Source organism: Anomaloglossus baeobatrachus, unplaced genomic scaffold, assembly GCF_048569485.1.
Source record: "Anomaloglossus baeobatrachus isolate aAnoBae1 unplaced genomic scaffold, aAnoBae1.hap1 Scaffold_3920, whole genome shotgun sequence".
In the NCBI taxonomy this organism is placed as follows: domain Eukaryota; kingdom Metazoa; phylum Chordata; class Amphibia; order Anura; family Aromobatidae; genus Anomaloglossus; species Anomaloglossus baeobatrachus.
This window is the reverse complement of record NW_027443260.1, coordinates 34,564-52,081: the sequence shown is the minus strand read 5'-3', so window position 1 is coordinate 52,081 and position 17,518 is coordinate 34,564. Positions and strand designations below refer to the sequence as shown.

The following is a 17,518-nucleotide window of genomic DNA, read 5'->3' as shown; positions in this document are numbered from 1 at the left end:
TTGCCATCCTTACCCGTAGAAAGCCCTTTCATCATCCCCAAACCCTAATCTTTTCCCTTTCCTTCCCAGCCCCCAAACCCTGCCCTCTGTACCTTTCTCACCACCCGCTTCCCTTCTCCTGTCATCCCCCTACCACCCGGGAAAAAAAGAGATTGCCCCCTCCTTCCACTAGCCCACCCTCCCACCCAAAGAACAACTTCTTCTGCGCAGCTTGTTTTCTAGGCAGCAGCGCTATTGTGATGTCATCGGGGGGCATTGTGACAAGCCGCCAGTGTTCCGTCTCTTCATGTTGTGCACAGTTCAAACGGAAAATACATCAACAGGCAGACTACAGAAAAGCTTACTATCAAAGGTTAGAGGGGGGCTTTCTCAGAGGGCTTTTTACAGTTTTTCTATTCCCAATTAGCCGTTTAAGTGTACTTATTGAAAGTAGTAATTCTTTCATAGGCCGCCCTTTCTTAGTATTTGACGTTCCTTATATTGCGGTATGAGGCTTCGCAGTAGGTTGCAAACATTCATCACCCATGACTGTCCCCAATTGAGCTCAGAAGCTCAATGTCTATCATGACCTCTCTTTTAGAATGTCCAAGAGCAAGCAAACTATTCCTCCAGGAGAGGGCGCCAACAGACTACTAAAGAGATCATCATTACTCAAAGAAAACCCCAAAAACCAATGCATGATAGGAATAAACAGGTAACTTTCTTTGGAGTGGAAGCGGAGAGATCGCACCAGATGCCAATTCTAGATGTTATCACACCTGTGGTCACTGCAGCAGCAGGTGAATCCACTTTGTCCAAAAGGGATCTATTCCATTCAATTGCAAATGATCTAGATAAGACAGAGAACTGCAGCACGGGGACATAGCCGAGTTGGTCAGGTTGAGTGGTGATGAGTTTGCTATTTGGATGAATAAAGAAAGTCAAAAGTGTGAAAGATAAAAAACAAAAGGAGGAAGTGTGAAAAGTGAATGGGCCAAATTGAGGTGCATATGAAGACGTATGCTTTCTTCCAATTCATTAAATCGGGCTAATATGAATCAGGTGAATTGAGTTCTGCTTTTGGAAACTGGGTTAAGAAGGGGTGCACCGTTCCTGGAGGTACTGCAATACCAGGTCAATGCGTGGAGTGGACAGAGCAAGCTCTTTTTCCATCTCCCTGTTCTAAAAATCCATTTAATATATGGTCCCCAGATAGGGGACGTATCAGATATTAAACTGATAAGAACAGATACTACACTTGATCTTAGCCAAAAGGCCGAGAAGCGATAACCAGAATTGGTTTGGGCCTCGAGTGGCACCCTGGCCTATGCCGGACACATCTTAGGGAGAGAGAGCGAGAGGGAGACAAACCCACGCCTACACAAGACATTTTGTCACCCAAGCCAACCCTTGAAAAGGCTGCTTTGCAGAGCCAAAACAAGAAGAATGGTGCGTTTTGCAGCCGCCGCCCACTGCAATGAATCTGAATAACTCCTCCTTTAGGGCGCAAGCAACTCCCCTCCCCCTTGCAGTCTTTCCAATTCACGATACAAAAAGACGGACAGGACAGGTTGCCTGACTTTCCGTCACTGCCACCCTTTGCCATCCTTACCCGTAGAAAGCCCTTTCATCATCCCCAAACCCTAATCTTTTCCCTTTCCTTCCCAGCCCCCAAACCCTGCCCTCTGTACCTTTCTCACCACCCGCTTCCCTTCTCCTGTCATCCCCCTACCACCCGGGAAAAAAAGAGATTGCCCCCTCCTTCCACTAGCCCACCCTCCCACCCAAAGAACAACTTCTTCTGCGCAGCTTGTTTTCTAGGCAGCAGCGCTATTGTGATGTCATCGGGGGGCATTGTGACAAGCCGCCAGTGTTCCGTCTCTTCATGTTGTGCACAGTTCAAACGGAAAATACATCAACAGGCAGACTACAGAAAAGCTTACTATCAAAGGTTAGAGGGGGGCTTTCTCAGAGGGCTTTTTACAGTTTTTCTATTCCCAATTAGCCGTTTAAGTGTACTTATTGAAAGTAGTAATTCTTTCATAGGCCGCCCTTTCTTAGTATTTGACGTTCCTTATATTGCGGTATGAGGCTTCGCAGTAGGTTGCAAACATTCATCACCCATGACTGTCCCCAATTGAGCTCAGAAGCTCAATGTCTATCATGACCTCTCTTTTAGAATGTCCAAGAGCAAGCAAACTATTCCTCCAGGAGAGGGCGCCAACAGACTACTAAAGAGATCATCATTACTCAAAGAAAACCCCAAAAACCAATGCATGATAGGAATAAACAGGTAACTTTCTTTGGAGTGGAAGCGGAGAGATCGCACCAGATGCCAATTCTAGATGTTATCACACCTGTGGTCACTGCAGCAGCAGGTGAATCCACTTTGTCCAAAAGGGATCTATTCCATTCAATTGCAAATGATCTAGATAAGACAGAGAACTGCAGCACGGGGACATAGCCGAGTTGGTCAGGTTGAGTGGTGATGAGTTTGCTATTTGGATGAATAAAGAAAGTCAAAAGTGTGAAAGATAAAAAACAAAAGGAGGAAGTGTGAAAAGTGAATGGGCCAAATTGAGGTGCATATGAAGACGTATGCTTTCTTCCAATTCATTAAATCGGGCTAATATGAATCAGGTGAATTGAGTTCTGCTTTTGGAAACTGGGTTAAGAAGGGGTGCACCGTTCCTGGAGGTACTGCAATACCAGGTCAATGCGTGGAGTGGACAGAGCAAGCTCTTTTTCCATCTCCCTGTTCTAAAAATCCATTTAATATATGGTCCCCAGATAGGGGACGTATCAGATATTAAACTGATAAGAACAGATACTACACTTGATCTTAGCCAAAAGGCCGAGAAGCGATAACCAGAATTGGTTTGGGCCTCGAGTGGCACCCTGGCCTATGCCGGACACATCTTAGGGAGAGAGAGCGAGAGGGAGACAAACCCACGCCTACACAAGACATTTTGTCACCCAAGCCAACCCTTGAAAAGGCTGCTTTGCAGAGCCAAAACAAGAAGAATGGTGCGTTTTGCAGCCGCCGCCCACTGCAATGAATCTGAATAACTCCTCCTTTAGGGCGCAAGCAACTCCCCTCCCCCTTGCAGTCTTTCCAATTCACGATACAAAAAGACGGACAGGACAGGTTGCCTGACTTTCCGTCACTGCCACCCTTTGCCATCCTTACCCGTAGAAAGCCCTTTCATCATCCCCAAACCCTAATCTTTTCCCTTTCCTTCCCAGCCCCCAAACCCTGCCCTCTGTACCTTTCTCACCACCCGCTTCCCTTCTCCTGTCATCCCCCTACCACCCGGGAAAAAAAGAGATTGCCCCCTCCTTCCACTAGCCCACCCTCCCACCCAAAGAACAACTTCTTCTGCGCAGCTTGTTTTCTAGGCAGCAGCGCTATTGTGATGTCATCGGGGGGCATTGTGACAAGCCGCCAGTGTTCCGTCTCTTCATGTTGTGCACAGTTCAAACGGAAAATACATCAACAGGCAGACTACAGAAAAGCTTACTATCAAAGGTTAGAGGGGGGCTTTCTCAGAGGGCTTTTTACAGTTTTTCTATTCCCAATTAGCCGTTTAAGTGTACTTATTGAAAGTAGTAATTCTTTCATAGGCCGCCCTTTCTTAGTATTTGACGTTCCTTATATTGCGGTATGAGGCTTCGCAGTAGGTTGCAAACATTCATCACCCATGACTGTCCCCAATTGAGCTCAGAAGCTCAATGTCTATCATGACCTCTCTTTTAGAATGTCCAAGAGCAAGCAAACTATTCCTCCAGGAGAGGGCGCCAACAGACTACTAAAGAGATCATCATTACTCAAAGAAAACCCCAAAAACCAATGCATGATAGGAATAAACAGGTAACTTTCTTTGGAGTGGAAGCGGAGAGATCGCACCAGATGCCAATTCTAGATGTTATCACACCTGTGGTCACTGCAGCAGCAGGTGAATCCACTTTGTCCAAAAGGGATCTATTCCATTCAATTGCAAATGATCTAGATAAGACAGAGAACTGCAGCACGGGGACATAGCCGAGTTGGTCAGGTTGAGTGGTGATGAGTTTGCTATTTGGATGAATAAAGAAAGTCAAAAGTGTGAAAGATAAAAAACAAAAGGAGGAAGTGTGAAAAGTGAATGGGCCAAATTGAGGTGCATATGAAGACGTATGCTTTCTTCCAATTCATTAAATCGGGCTAATATGAATCAGGTGAATTGAGTTCTGCTTTTGGAAACTGGGTTAAGAAGGGGTGCACCGTTCCTGGAGGTACTGCAATACCAGGTCAATGCGTGGAGTGGACAGAGCAAGCTCTTTTTCCATCTCCCTGTTCTAAAAATCCATTTAATATATGGTCCCCAGATAGGGGACGTATCAGATATTAAACTGATAAGAACAGATACTACACTTGATCTTAGCCAAAAGGCCGAGAAGCGATAACCAGAATTGGTTTGGGCCTCGAGTGGCACCCTGGCCTATGCCGGACACATCTTAGGGAGAGAGAGCGAGAGGGAGACAAACCCACGCCTACACAAGACATTTTGTCACCCAAGCCAACCCTTGAAAAGGCTGCTTTGCAGAGCCAAAACAAGAAGAATGGTGCGTTTTGCAGCCGCCGCCCACTGCAATGAATCTGAATAACTCCTCCTTTAGGGCGCAAGCAACTCCCCTCCCCCTTGCAGTCTTTCCAATTCACGATACAAAAAGACGGACAGGACAGGTTGCCTGACTTTCCGTCACTGCCACCCTTTGCCATCCTTACCCGTAGAAAGCCCTTTCATCATCCCCAAACCCTAATCTTTTCCCTTTCCTTCCCAGCCCCCAAACCCTGCCCTCTGTACCTTTCTCACCACCCGCTTCCCTTCTCCTGTCATCCCCCTACCACCCGGGAAAAAAAGAGATTGCCCCCTCCTTCCACTAGCCCACCCTCCCACCCAAAGAACAACTTCTTCTGCGCAGCTTGTTTTCTAGGCAGCAGCGCTATTGTGATGTCATCGGGGGGCATTGTGACAAGCCGCCAGTGTTCCGTCTCTTCATGTTGTGCACAGTTCAAACGGAAAATACATCAACAGGCAGACTACAGAAAAGCTTACTATCAAAGGTTAGAGGGGGGCTTTCTCAGAGGGCTTTTTACAGTTTTTCTATTCCCAATTAGCCGTTTAAGTGTACTTATTGAAAGTAGTAATTCTTTCATAGGCCGCCCTTTCTTAGTATTTGACGTTCCTTATATTGCGGTATGAGGCTTCGCAGTAGGTTGCAAACATTCATCACCCATGACTGTCCCCAATTGAGCTCAGAAGCTCAATGTCTATCATGACCTCTCTTTTAGAATGTCCAAGAGCAAGCAAACTATTCCTCCAGGAGAGGGCGCCAACAGACTACTAAAGAGATCATCATTACTCAAAGAAAACCCCAAAAACCAATGCATGATAGGAATAAACAGGTAACTTTCTTTGGAGTGGAAGCGGAGAGATCGCACCAGATGCCAATTCTAGATGTTATCACACCTGTGGTCACTGCAGCAGCAGGTGAATCCACTTTGTCCAAAAGGGATCTATTCCATTCAATTGCAAATGATCTAGATAAGACAGAGAACTGCAGCACGGGGACATAGCCGAGTTGGTCAGGTTGAGTGGTGATGAGTTTGCTATTTGGATGAATAAAGAAAGTCAAAAGTGTGAAAGATAAAAAACAAAAGGAGGAAGTGTGAAAAGTGAATGGGCCAAATTGAGGTGCATATGAAGACGTATGCTTTCTTCCAATTCATTAAATCGGGCTAATATGAATCAGGTGAATTGAGTTCTGCTTTTGGAAACTGGGTTAAGAAGGGGTGCACCGTTCCTGGAGGTACTGCAATACCAGGTCAATGCGTGGAGTGGACAGAGCAAGCTCTTTTTCCATCTCCCTGTTCTAAAAATCCATTTAATATATGGTCCCCAGATAGGGGACGTATCAGATATTAAACTGATAAGAACAGATACTACACTTGATCTTAGCCAAAAGGCCGAGAAGCGATAACCAGAATTGGTTTGGGCCTCGAGTGGCACCCTGGCCTATGCCGGACACATCTTAGGGAGAGAGAGCGAGAGGGAGACAAACCCACGCCTACACAAGACATTTTGTCACCCAAGCCAACCCTTGAAAAGGCTGCTTTGCAGAGCCAAAACAAGAAGAATGGTGCGTTTTGCAGCCGCCGCCCACTGCAATGAATCTGAATAACTCCTCCTTTAGGGCGCAAGCAACTCCCCTCCCCCTTGCAGTCTTTCCAATTCACGATACAAAAAGACGGACAGGACAGGTTGCCTGACTTTCCGTCACTGCCACCCTTTGCCATCCTTACCCGTAGAAAGCCCTTTCATCATCCCCAAACCCTAATCTTTTCCCTTTCCTTCCCAGCCCCCAAACCCTGCCCTCTGTACCTTTCTCACCACCCGCTTCCCTTCTCCTGTCATCCCCCTACCACCCGGGAAAAAAAGAGATTGCCCCCTCCTTCCACTAGCCCACCCTCCCACCCAAAGAACAACTTCTTCTGCGCAGCTTGTTTTCTAGGCAGCAGCGCTATTGTGATGTCATCGGGGGGCATTGTGACAAGCCGCCAGTGTTCCGTCTCTTCATGTTGTGCACAGTTCAAACGGAAAATACATCAACAGGCAGACTACAGAAAAGCTTACTATCAAAGGTTAGAGGGGGGCTTTCTCAGAGGGCTTTTTACAGTTTTTCTATTCCCAATTAGCCGTTTAAGTGTACTTATTGAAAGTAGTAATTCTTTCATAGGCCGCCCTTTCTTAGTATTTGACGTTCCTTATATTGCGGTATGAGGCTTCGCAGTAGGTTGCAAACATTCATCACCCATGACTGTCCCCAATTGAGCTCAGAAGCTCAAAGTCTATCATGACCTCTCTTTTAGAATGTCCAAGAGCAAGCAAACTATTCCTCCAGGAGAGGGCGCCAACAGACTACTAAAGAGATCATCATTACTCAAAGAAAACCCCAAAAACCAATGCATGATAGGAATAAACAGGTAACTTTCTTTGGAGTGGAAGCGGAGAGATCGCACCAGATGCCAATTCTAGATGTTATCACACCTGTGGTCACTGCAGCAGCAGGTGAATCCACTTTGTCCAAAAGGGATCTATTCCATTCAATTGCAAATGATCTAGATAAGACAGAGAACTGCAGCACGGGGACATAGCCGAGTTGGTCAGGTTGAGTGGTGATGAGTTTGCTATTTGGATGAATAAAGAAAGTCAAAAGTGTGAAAGATAAAAAACAAAAGGAGGAAGTGTGAAAAGTGAATGGGCCAAATTGAGGTGCATATGAAGACGTATGCTTTCTTCCAATTCATTAAATCGGGCTAATATGAATCAGGTGAATTGAGTTCTGCTTTTGGAAACTGGGTTAAGAAGGGGTGCACCGTTCCTGGAGGTACTGCAATACCAGGTCAATGCGTGGAGTGGACAGAGCAAGCTCTTTTTCCATCTCCCTGTTCTAAAAATCCATTTAATATATGGTCCCCAGATAGGGGACGTATCAGATATTAAACTGATAAGAACAGATACTACACTTGATCTTAGCCAAAAGGCCGAGAAGCGATAACCAGAATTGGTTTGGGCCTCGAGTGGCACCCTGGCCTATGCCGGACACATCTTAGGGAGAGAGAGCGAGAGGGAGACAAACCCACGCCTACACAAGACATTTTGTCACCCAAGCCAACCCTTGAAAAGGCTGCTTTGCAGAGCCAAAACAAGAAGAATGGTGCGTTTTGCAGCCGCCGCCCACTGCAATGAATCTGAATAACTCCTCCTTTAGGGCGCAAGCAACTCCCCTCCCCCTTGCAGTCTTTCCAATTCACGATACAAAAAGACGGACAGGACAGGTTGCCTGACTTTCCGTCACTGCCACCCTTTGCCATCCTTACCCGTAGAAAGCCCTTTCATCATCCCCAAACCCTAATCTTTTCCCTTTCCTTCCCAGCCCCCAAACCCTGCCCTCTGTACCTTTCTCACCACCCGCTTCCCTTCTCCTGTCATCCCCCTACCACCCGGGAAAAAAAGAGATTGCCCCCTCCTTCCACTAGCCCACCCTCCCACCCAAAGAACAACTTCTTCTGCGCAGCTTGTTTTCTAGGCAGCAGCGCTATTGTGATGTCATCGGGGGGCATTGTGACAAGCCGCCAGTGTTCCGTCTCTTCATGTTGTGCACAGTTCAAACGGAAAATACATCAACAGGCAGACTACAGAAAAGCTTACTATCAAAGGTTAGAGGGGGGCTTTCTCAGAGGGCTTTTTACAGTTTTTCTATTCCCAATTAGCCGTTTAAGTGTACTTATTGAAAGTAGTAATTCTTTCATAGGCCGCCCTTTCTTAGTATTTGACGTTCCTTATATTGCGGTATGAGGCTTCGCAGTAGGTTGCAAACATTCATCACCCATGACTGTCCCCAATTGAGCTCAGAAGCTCAATGTCTATCATGACCTCTCTTTTAGAATGTCCAAGAGCAAGCAAACTATTCCTCCAGGAGAGGGCGCCAACAGACTACTAAAGAGATCATCATTACTCAAAGAAAACCCCAAAAACCAATGCATGATAGGAATAAACAGGTAACTTTCTTTGGAGTGGAAGCGGAGAGATCGCACCAGATGCCAATTCTAGATGTTATCACACCTGTGGTCACTGCAGCAGCAGGTGAATCCACTTTGTCCAAAAGGGATCTATTCCATTCAATTGCAAATGATCTAGATAAGACAGAGAACTGCAGCACGGGGACATAGCCGAGTTGGTCAGGTTGAGTGGTGATGAGTTTGCTATTTGGATGAATAAAGAAAGTCAAAAGTGTGAAAGATAAAAAACAAAAGGAGGAAGTGTGAAAAGTGAATGGGCCAAATTGAGGTGCATATGAAGACGTATGCTTTCTTCCAATTCATTAAATCGGGCTAATATGAATCAGGTGAATTGAGTTCTGCTTTTGGAAACTGGGTTAAGAAGGGGTGCACCGTTCCTGGAGGTACTGCAATACCAGGTCAATGCGTGGAGTGGACAGAGCAAGCTCTTTTTCCATCTCCCTGTTCTAAAAATCCATTTAATATATGGTCCCCAGATAGGGGACGTATCAGATATTAAACTGATAAGAACAGATACTACACTTGATCTTAGCCAAAAGGCCGAGAAGCGATAACCAGAATTGGTTTGGGCCTCGAGTGGCACCCTGGCCTATGCCGGACACATCTTAGGGAGAGAGAGCGAGAGGGAGACAAACCCACGCCTACACAAGACATTTTGTCACCCAAGCCAACCCTTGAAAAGGCTGCTTTGCAGAGCCAAAACAAGAAGAATGGTGCGTTTTGCAGCCGCCGCCCACTGCAATGAATCTGAATAACTCCTCCTTTAGGGCGCAAGCAACTCCCCTCCCCCTTGCAGTCTTTCCAATTCACGATACAAAAAGACGGACAGGACAGGTTGCCTGACTTTCCGTCACTGCCACCCTTTGCCATCCTTACCCGTAGAAAGCCCTTTCATCATCCCCAAACCCTAATCTTTTCCCTTTCCTTCCCAGCCCCCAAACCCTGCCCTCTGTACCTTTCTCACCACCCGCTTCCCTTCTCCTGTCATCCCCCTACCACCCGGGAAAAAAAGAGATTGCCCCCTCCTTCCACTAGCCCACCCTCCCACCCAAAGAACAACTTCTTCTGCGCAGCTTGTTTTCTAGGCAGCAGCGCTATTGTGATGTCATCGGGGGGCATTGTGACAAGCCGCCAGTGTTCCGTCTCTTCATGTTGTGCACAGTTCAAACGGAAAATACATCAACAGGCAGACTACAGAAAAGCTTACTATCAAAGGTTAGAGGGGGGCTTTCTCAGAGGGCTTTTTACAGTTTTTCTATTCCCAATTAGCCGTTTAAGTGTACTTATTGAAAGTAGTAATTCTTTCATAGGCCGCCCTTTCTTAGTATTTGACGTTCCTTATATTGCGGTATGAGGCTTCGCAGTAGGTTGCAAACATTCATCACCCATGACTGTCCCCAATTGAGCTCAGAAGCTCAATGTCTATCATGACCTCTCTTTTAGAATGTCCAAGAGCAAGCAAACTATTCCTCCAGGAGAGGGCGCCAACAGACTACTAAAGAGATCATCATTACTCAAAGAAAACCCCAAAAACCAATGCATGATAGGAATAAACAGGTAACTTTCTTTGGAGTGGAAGCGGAGAGATCGCACCAGATGCCAATTCTAGATGTTATCACACCTGTGGTCACTGCAGCAGCAGGTGAATCCACTTTGTCCAAAAGGGATCTATTCCATTCAATTGCAAATGATCTAGATAAGACAGAGAACTGCAGCACGGGGACATAGCCGAGTTGGTCAGGTTGAGTGGTGATGAGTTTGCTATTTGGATGAATAAAGAAAGTCAAAAGTGTGAAAGATAAAAAACAAAAGGAGGAAGTGTGAAAAGTGAATGGGCCAAATTGAGGTGCATATGAAGACGTATGCTTTCTTCCAATTCATTAAATCGGGCTAATATGAATCAGGTGAATTGAGTTCTGCTTTTGGAAACTGGGTTAAGAAGGGGTGCACCGTTCCTGGAGGTACTGCAATACCAGGTCAATGCGTGGAGTGGACAGAGCAAGCTCTTTTTCCATCTCCCTGTTCTAAAAATCCATTTAATATATGGTCCCCAGATAGGGGACGTATCAGATATTAAACTGATAAGAACAGATACTACACTTGATCTTAGCCAAAAGGCCGAGAAGCGATAACCAGAATTGGTTTGGGCCTCGAGTGGCACCCTGGCCTATGCCGGACACATCTTAGGGAGAGAGAGCGAGAGGGAGACAAACCCACGCCTACACAAGACATTTTGTCACCCAAGCCAACCCTTGAAAAGGCTGCTTTGCAGAGCCAAAACAAGAAGAATGGTGCGTTTTGCAGCCGCCGCCCACTGCAATGAATCTGAATAACTCCTCCTTTAGGGCGCAAGCAACTCCCCTCCCCCTTGCAGTCTTTCCAATTCACGATACAAAAAGACGGACAGGACAGGTTGCCTGACTTTCCGTCACTGCCACCCTTTGCCATCCTTACCCGTAGAAAGCCCTTTCATCATCCCCAAACCCTAATCTTTTCCCTTTCCTTCCCAGCCCCCAAACCCTGCCCTCTGTACCTTTCTCACCACCCGCTTCCCTTCTCCTGTCATCCCCCTACCACCCGGGAAAAAAAGAGATTGCCCCCTCCTTCCACTAGCCCACCCTCCCACCCAAAGAACAACTTCTTCTGCGCAGCTTGTTTTCTAGGCAGCAGCGCTATTGTGATGTCATCGGGGGGCATTGTGACAAGCCGCCAGTGTTCCGTCTCTTCATGTTGTGCACAGTTCAAACGGAAAATACATCAACAGGCAGACTACAGAAAAGCTTACTATCAAAGGTTAGAGGGGGGCTTTCTCAGAGGGCTTTTTACAGTTTTTCTATTCCCAATTAGCCGTTTAAGTGTACTTATTGAAAGTAGTAATTCTTTCATAGGCCGCCCTTTCTTAGTATTTGACGTTCCTTATATTGCGGTATGAGGCTTCGCAGTAGGTTGCAAACATTCATCACCCATGACTGTCCCCAATTGAGCTCAGAAGCTCAATGTCTATCATGACCTCTCTTTTAGAATGTCCAAGAGCAAGCAAACTATTCCTCCAGGAGAGGGCGCCAACAGACTACTAAAGAGATCATCATTACTCAAAGAAAACCCCAAAAACCAATGCATGATAGGAATAAACAGGTAACTTTCTTTGGAGTGGAAGCGGAGAGATCGCACCAGATGCCAATTCTAGATGTTATCACACCTGTGGTCACTGCAGCAGCAGGTGAATCCACTTTGTCCAAAAGGGATCTATTCCATTCAATTGCAAATGATCTAGATAAGACAGAGAACTGCAGCACGGGGACATAGCCGAGTTGGTCAGGTTGAGTGGTGATGAGTTTGCTATTTGGATGAATAAAGAAAGTCAAAAGTGTGAAAGATAAAAAACAAAAGGAGGAAGTGTGAAAAGTGAATGGGCCAAATTGAGGTGCATATGAAGACGTATGCTTTCTTCCAATTCATTAAATCGGGCTAATATGAATCAGGTGAATTGAGTTCTGCTTTTGGAAACTGGGTTAAGAAGGGGTGCACCGTTCCTGGAGGTACTGCAATACCAGGTCAATGCGTGGAGTGGACAGAGCAAGCTCTTTTTCCATCTCCCTGTTCTAAAAATCCATTTAATATATGGTCCCCAGATAGGGGACGTATCAGATATTAAACTGATAAGAACAGATACTACACTTGATCTTAGCCAAAAGGCCGAGAAGCGATAACCAGAATTGGTTTGGGCCTCGAGTGGCACCCTGGCCTATGCCGGACACATCTTAGGGAGAGAGAGCGAGAGGGAGACAAACCCACGCCTACACAAGACATTTTGTCACCCAAGCCAACCCTTGAAAAGGCTGCTTTGCAGAGCCAAAACAAGAAGAATGGTGCGTTTTGCAGCCGCCGCCCACTGCAATGAATCTGAATAACTCCTCCTTTAGGGCGCAAGCAACTCCCCTCCCCCTTGCAGTCTTTCCAATTCACGATACAAAAAGACGGACAGGACAGGTTGCCTGACTTTCCGTCACTGCCACCCTTTGCCATCCTTACCCGTAGAAAGCCCTTTCATCATCCCCAAACCCTAATCTTTTCCCTTTCCTTCCCAGCCCCCAAACCCTGCCCTCTGTACCTTTCTCACCACCCGCTTCCCTTCTCCTGTCATCCCCCTACCACCCGGGAAAAAAAGAGATTGCCCCCTCCTTCCACTAGCCCACCCTCCCACCCAAAGAACAACTTCTTCTGCGCAGCTTGTTTTCTAGGCAGCAGCGCTATTGTGATGTCATCGGGGGGCATTGTGACAAGCCGCCAGTGTTCCGTCTCTTCATGTTGTGCACAGTTCAAACGGAAAATACATCAACAGGCAGACTACAGAAAAGCTTACTATCAAAGGTTAGAGGGGGGCTTTCTCAGAGGGCTTTTTACAGTTTTTCTATTCCCAATTAGCCGTTTAAGTGTACTTATTGAAAGTAGTAATTCTTTCATAGGCCGCCCTTTCTTAGTATTTGACGTTCCTTATATTGCGGTATGAGGCTTCGCAGTAGGTTGCAAACATTCATCACCCATGACTGTCCCCAATTGAGCTCAGAAGCTCAATGTCTATCATGACCTCTCTTTTAGAATGTCCAAGAGCAAGCAAACTATTCCTCCAGGAGAGGGCGCCAACAGACTACTAAAGAGATCATCATTACTCAAAGAAAACCCCAAAAACCAATGCATGATAGGAATAAACAGGTAACTTTCTTTGGAGTGGAAGCGGAGAGATCGCACCAGATGCCAATTCTAGATGTTATCACACCTGTGGTCACTGCAGCAGCAGGTGAATCCACTTTGTCCAAAAGGGATCTATTCCATTCAATTGCAAATGATCTAGATAAGACAGAGAACTGCAGCACGGGGACATAGCCGAGTTGGTCAGGTTGAGTGGTGATGAGTTTGCTATTTGGATGAATAAAGAAAGTCAAAAGTGTGAAAGATAAAAAACAAAAGGAGGAAGTGTGAAAAGTGAATGGGCCAAATTGAGGTGCATATGAAGACGTATGCTTTCTTCCAATTCATTAAATCGGGCTAATATGAATCAGGTGAATTGAGTTCTGCTTTTGGAAACTGGGTTAAGAAGGGGTGCACCGTTCCTGGAGGTACTGCAATACCAGGTCAATGCGTGGAGTGGACAGAGCAAGCTCTTTTTCCATCTCCCTGTTCTAAAAATCCATTTAATATATGGTCCCCAGATAGGGGACGTATCAGATATTAAACTGATAAGAACAGATACTACACTTGATCTTAGCCAAAAGGCCGAGAAGCGATAACCAGAATTGGTTTGGGCCTCGAGTGGCACCCTGGCCTATGCCGGACACATCTTAGGGAGAGAGAGCGAGAGGGAGACAAACCCACGCCTACACAAGACATTTTGTCACCCAAGCCAACCCTTGAAAAGGCTGCTTTGCAGAGCCAAAACAAGAAGAATGGTGCGTTTTGCAGCCGCCGCCCACTGCAATGAATCTGAATAACTCCTCCTTTAGGGCGCAAGCAACTCCCCTCCCCCTTGCAGTCTTTCCAATTCACGATACAAAAAGACGGACAGGACAGGTTGCCTGACTTTCCGTCACTGCCACCCTTTGCCATCCTTACCCGTAGAAAGCCCTTTCATCATCCCCAAACCCTAATCTTTTCCCTTTCCTTCCCAGCCCCCAAACCCTGCCCTCTGTACCTTTCTCACCACCCGCTTCCCTTCTCCTGTCATCCCCCTACCACCCGGGAAAAAAAGAGATTGCCCCCTCCTTCCACTAGCCCACCCTCCCACCCAAAGAACAACTTCTTCTGCGCAGCTTGTTTTCTAGGCAGCAGCGCTATTGTGATGTCATCGGGGGGCATTGTGACAAGCCGCCAGTGTTCCGTCTCTTCATGTTGTGCACAGTTCAAACGGAAAATACATCAACAGGCAGACTACAGAAAAGCTTACTATCAAAGGTTAGAGGGGGGCTTTCTCAGAGGGCTTTTTACAGTTTTTCTATTCCCAATTAGCCGTTTAAGTGTACTTATTGAAAGTAGTAATTCTTTCATAGGCCGCCCTTTCTTAGTATTTGACGTTCCTTATATTGCGGTATGAGGCTTCGCAGTAGGTTGCAAACATTCATCACCCATGACTGTCCCCAATTGAGCTCAGAAGCTCAATGTCTATCATGACCTCTCTTTTAGAATGTCCAAGAGCAAGCAAACTATTCCTCCAGGAGAGGGCGCCAACAGACTACTAAAGAGATCATCATTACTCAAAGAAAACCCCAAAAACCAATGCATGATAGGAATAAACAGGTAACTTTCTTTGGAGTGGAAGCGGAGAGATCGCACCAGATGCCAATTCTAGATGTTATCACACCTGTGGTCACTGCAGCAGCAGGTGAATCCACTTTGTCCAAAAGGGATCTATTCCATTCAATTGCAAATGATCTAGATAAGACAGAGAACTGCAGCACGGGGACATAGCCGAGTTGGTCAGGTTGAGTGGTGATGAGTTTGCTATTTGGATGAATAAAGAAAGTCAAAAGTGTGAAAGATAAAAAACAAAAGGAGGAAGTGTGAAAAGTGAATGGGCCAAATTGAGGTGCATATGAAGACGTATGCTTTCTTCCAATTCATTAAATCGGGCTAATATGAATCAGGTGAATTGAGTTCTGCTTTTGGAAACTGGGTTAAGAAGGGGTGCACCGTTCCTGGAGGTACTGCAATACCAGGTCAATGCGTGGAGTGGACAGAGCAAGCTCTTTTTCCATCTCCCTGTTCTAAAAATCCATTTAATATATGGTCCCCAGATAGGGGACGTATCAGATATTAAACTGATAAGAACAGATACTACACTTGATCTTAGCCAAAAGGCCGAGAAGCGATAACCAGAATTGGTTTGGGCCTCGAGTGGCACCCTGGCCTATGCCGGACACATCTTAGGGAGAGAGAGCGAGAGGGAGACAAACCCACGCCTACACAAGACATTTTGTCACCCAAGCCAACCCTTGAAAAGGCTGCTTTGCAGAGCCAAAACAAGAAGAATGGTGCGTTTTGCAGCCGCCGCCCACTGCAATGAATCTGAATAACTCCTCCTTTAGGGCGCAAGCAACTCCCCTCCCCCTTGCAGTCTTTCCAATTCACGATACAAAAAGACGGACAGGACAGGTTGCCTGACTTTCCGTCACTGCCACCCTTTGCCATCCTTACCCGTAGAAAGCCCTTTCATCATCCCCAAACCCTAATCTTTTCCCTTTCCTTCCCAGCCCCCAAACCCTGCCCTCTGTACCTTTCTCACCACCCGCTTCCCTTCTCCTGTCATCCCCCTACCACCCGGGAAAAAAAGAGATTGCCCCCTCCTTCCACTAGCCCACCCTCCCACCCAAAGAACAACTTCTTCTGCGCAGCTTGTTTTCTAGGCAGCAGCGCTATTGTGATGTCATCGGGGGGCATTGTGACAAGCCGCCAGTGTTCCGTCTCTTCATGTTGTGCACAGTTCAAACGGAAAATACATCAACAGGCAGACTACAGAAAAGCTTACTATCAAAGGTTAGAGGGGGGCTTTCTCAGAGGGCTTTTTACAGTTTTTCTATTCCCAATTAGCCGTTTAAGTGTACTTATTGAAAGTAGTAATTCTTTCATAGGCCGCCCTTTCTTAGTATTTGACGTTCCTTATATTGCGGTATGAGGCTTCGCAGTAGGTTGCAAACATTCATCACCCATGACTGTCCCCAATTGAGCTCAGAAGCTCAATGTCTATCATGACCTCTCTTTTAGAATGTCCAAGAGCAAGCAAACTATTCCTCCAGGAGAGGGCGCCAACAGACTACTAAAGAGATCATCATTACTCAAAGAAAACCCCAAAAACCAATGCATGATAGGAATAAACAGGTAACTTTCTTTGGAGTGGAAGCGGAGAGATCGCACCAGATGCCAATTCTAGATGTTATCACACCTGTGGTCACTGCAGCAGCAGGTGAATCCACTTTGTCCAAAAGGGATCTATTCCATTCAATTGCAAATGATCTAGATAAGACAGAGAACTGCAGCACGGGGACATAGCCGAGTTGGTCAGGTTGAGTGGTGATGAGTTTGCTATTTGGATGAATAAAGAAAGTCAAAAGTGTGAAAGATAAAAAACAAAAGGAGGAAGTGTGAAAAGTGAATGGGCCAAATTGAGGTGCATATGAAGACGTATGCTTTCTTCCAATTCATTAAATCGGGCTAATATGAATCAGGTGAATTGAGTTCTGCTTTTGGAAACTGGGTTAAGAAGGGGTGCACCGTTCCTGGAGGTACTGCAATACCAGGTCAATGCGTGGAGTGGACAGAGCAAGCTCTTTTTCCATCTCCCTGTTCTAAAAATCCATTTAATATATGGTCCCCAGATAGGGGACGTATCAGATATTAAACTGATAAGAACAGATACTACACTTGATCTTAGCCAAAAGGCCGAGAAGCGATAACCAGAATTGGTTTGGGCCTCGAGTGGCACCCTGGCCTATGCCGGACACATCTTAGGGAGAGAGAGCGAGAGGGAGACAAACCCACGCCTACACAAGACATTTTGTCACCCAAGCCAACCCTTGAAAAGGCTGCTTTGCAGAGCCAAAACAAGAAGAATGGTGCGTTTTGCAGCCGCCGCCCACTGCAATGAATCTGAATAACTCCTCCTTTAGGGCGCAAGCAACTCCCCTCCCCCTTGCAGTCTTTCCAATTCACGATACAAAAAGACGGACAGGACAGGTTGCCTGACTTTCCGTCACTGCCACCCTTTGCCATCCTTACCCGTAGAAAGCCCTTTCATCATCCCCAAACCCTAATCTTTTCCCTTTCCTTCCCAGCCCCCAAACCCTGCCCTCTGTACCTTTCTCACCACCCGCTTCCCTTCTCCTGTCATCCCCCTACCACCCAGGAAAAAAAGAGATTGCCCCC

General features: G+C 46.4%; 11 non-coding genes across 11 annotated transcripts; all 11 read right to left on the bottom strand.

Annotated features, from left to right (window-relative positions):
• Positions 1–1,076: 1,076 nt before the first annotated feature.
• LOC142276095 (U2 spliceosomal RNA) lies at positions 1,077–1,267 on the bottom strand. Its single transcript, XR_012739621.1, has one exon. It is a non-coding gene; the product is annotated as a U2 spliceosomal RNA (small nuclear RNA).
• A 1,387-nt stretch (positions 1,268–2,654) lies between these two features.
• On the bottom strand, positions 2,655–2,845 carry LOC142276094 (U2 spliceosomal RNA). Its single transcript, XR_012739620.1, has one exon. It is a non-coding gene; the product is annotated as a U2 spliceosomal RNA (small nuclear RNA).
• A 1,387-nt stretch (positions 2,846–4,232) lies between these two features.
• LOC142276093 (U2 spliceosomal RNA) lies at positions 4,233–4,423 on the bottom strand. Its single transcript, XR_012739619.1, has one exon. It is a non-coding gene; the product is annotated as a U2 spliceosomal RNA (small nuclear RNA).
• A 1,387-nt stretch (positions 4,424–5,810) lies between these two features.
• Positions 5,811–6,001, bottom strand: LOC142276092 (U2 spliceosomal RNA). The gene has a single exon (XR_012739618.1). It is a non-coding gene; the product is annotated as a U2 spliceosomal RNA (small nuclear RNA).
• Positions 6,002–7,388: 1,387 nt separating this feature from the next.
• On the bottom strand, positions 7,389–7,579 carry LOC142276091 (U2 spliceosomal RNA). The gene has a single exon (XR_012739617.1). It is a non-coding gene; the product is annotated as a U2 spliceosomal RNA (small nuclear RNA).
• Positions 7,580–8,966: 1,387 nt separating this feature from the next.
• LOC142276090 (U2 spliceosomal RNA) lies at positions 8,967–9,157 on the bottom strand. The gene has a single exon (XR_012739616.1). It is a non-coding gene; the product is annotated as a U2 spliceosomal RNA (small nuclear RNA).
• A 1,387-nt stretch (positions 9,158–10,544) lies between these two features.
• LOC142276088 (U2 spliceosomal RNA) lies at positions 10,545–10,735 on the bottom strand. The gene has a single exon (XR_012739615.1). It is a non-coding gene; the product is annotated as a U2 spliceosomal RNA (small nuclear RNA).
• A 1,387-nt stretch (positions 10,736–12,122) lies between these two features.
• Positions 12,123–12,313, bottom strand: LOC142276087 (U2 spliceosomal RNA). Its single transcript, XR_012739614.1, has one exon. It is a non-coding gene; the product is annotated as a U2 spliceosomal RNA (small nuclear RNA).
• A 1,387-nt stretch (positions 12,314–13,700) lies between these two features.
• On the bottom strand, positions 13,701–13,891 carry LOC142276086 (U2 spliceosomal RNA). The gene has a single exon (XR_012739613.1). It is a non-coding gene; the product is annotated as a U2 spliceosomal RNA (small nuclear RNA).
• Positions 13,892–15,278: 1,387 nt separating this feature from the next.
• Positions 15,279–15,469, bottom strand: LOC142276085 (U2 spliceosomal RNA). The gene has a single exon (XR_012739612.1). It is a non-coding gene; the product is annotated as a U2 spliceosomal RNA (small nuclear RNA).
• A 1,387-nt stretch (positions 15,470–16,856) lies between these two features.
• LOC142276083 (U2 spliceosomal RNA) lies at positions 16,857–17,047 on the bottom strand. The gene has a single exon (XR_012739610.1). It is a non-coding gene; the product is annotated as a U2 spliceosomal RNA (small nuclear RNA).
• Positions 17,048–17,518: the final 471 nt, after the last annotated feature.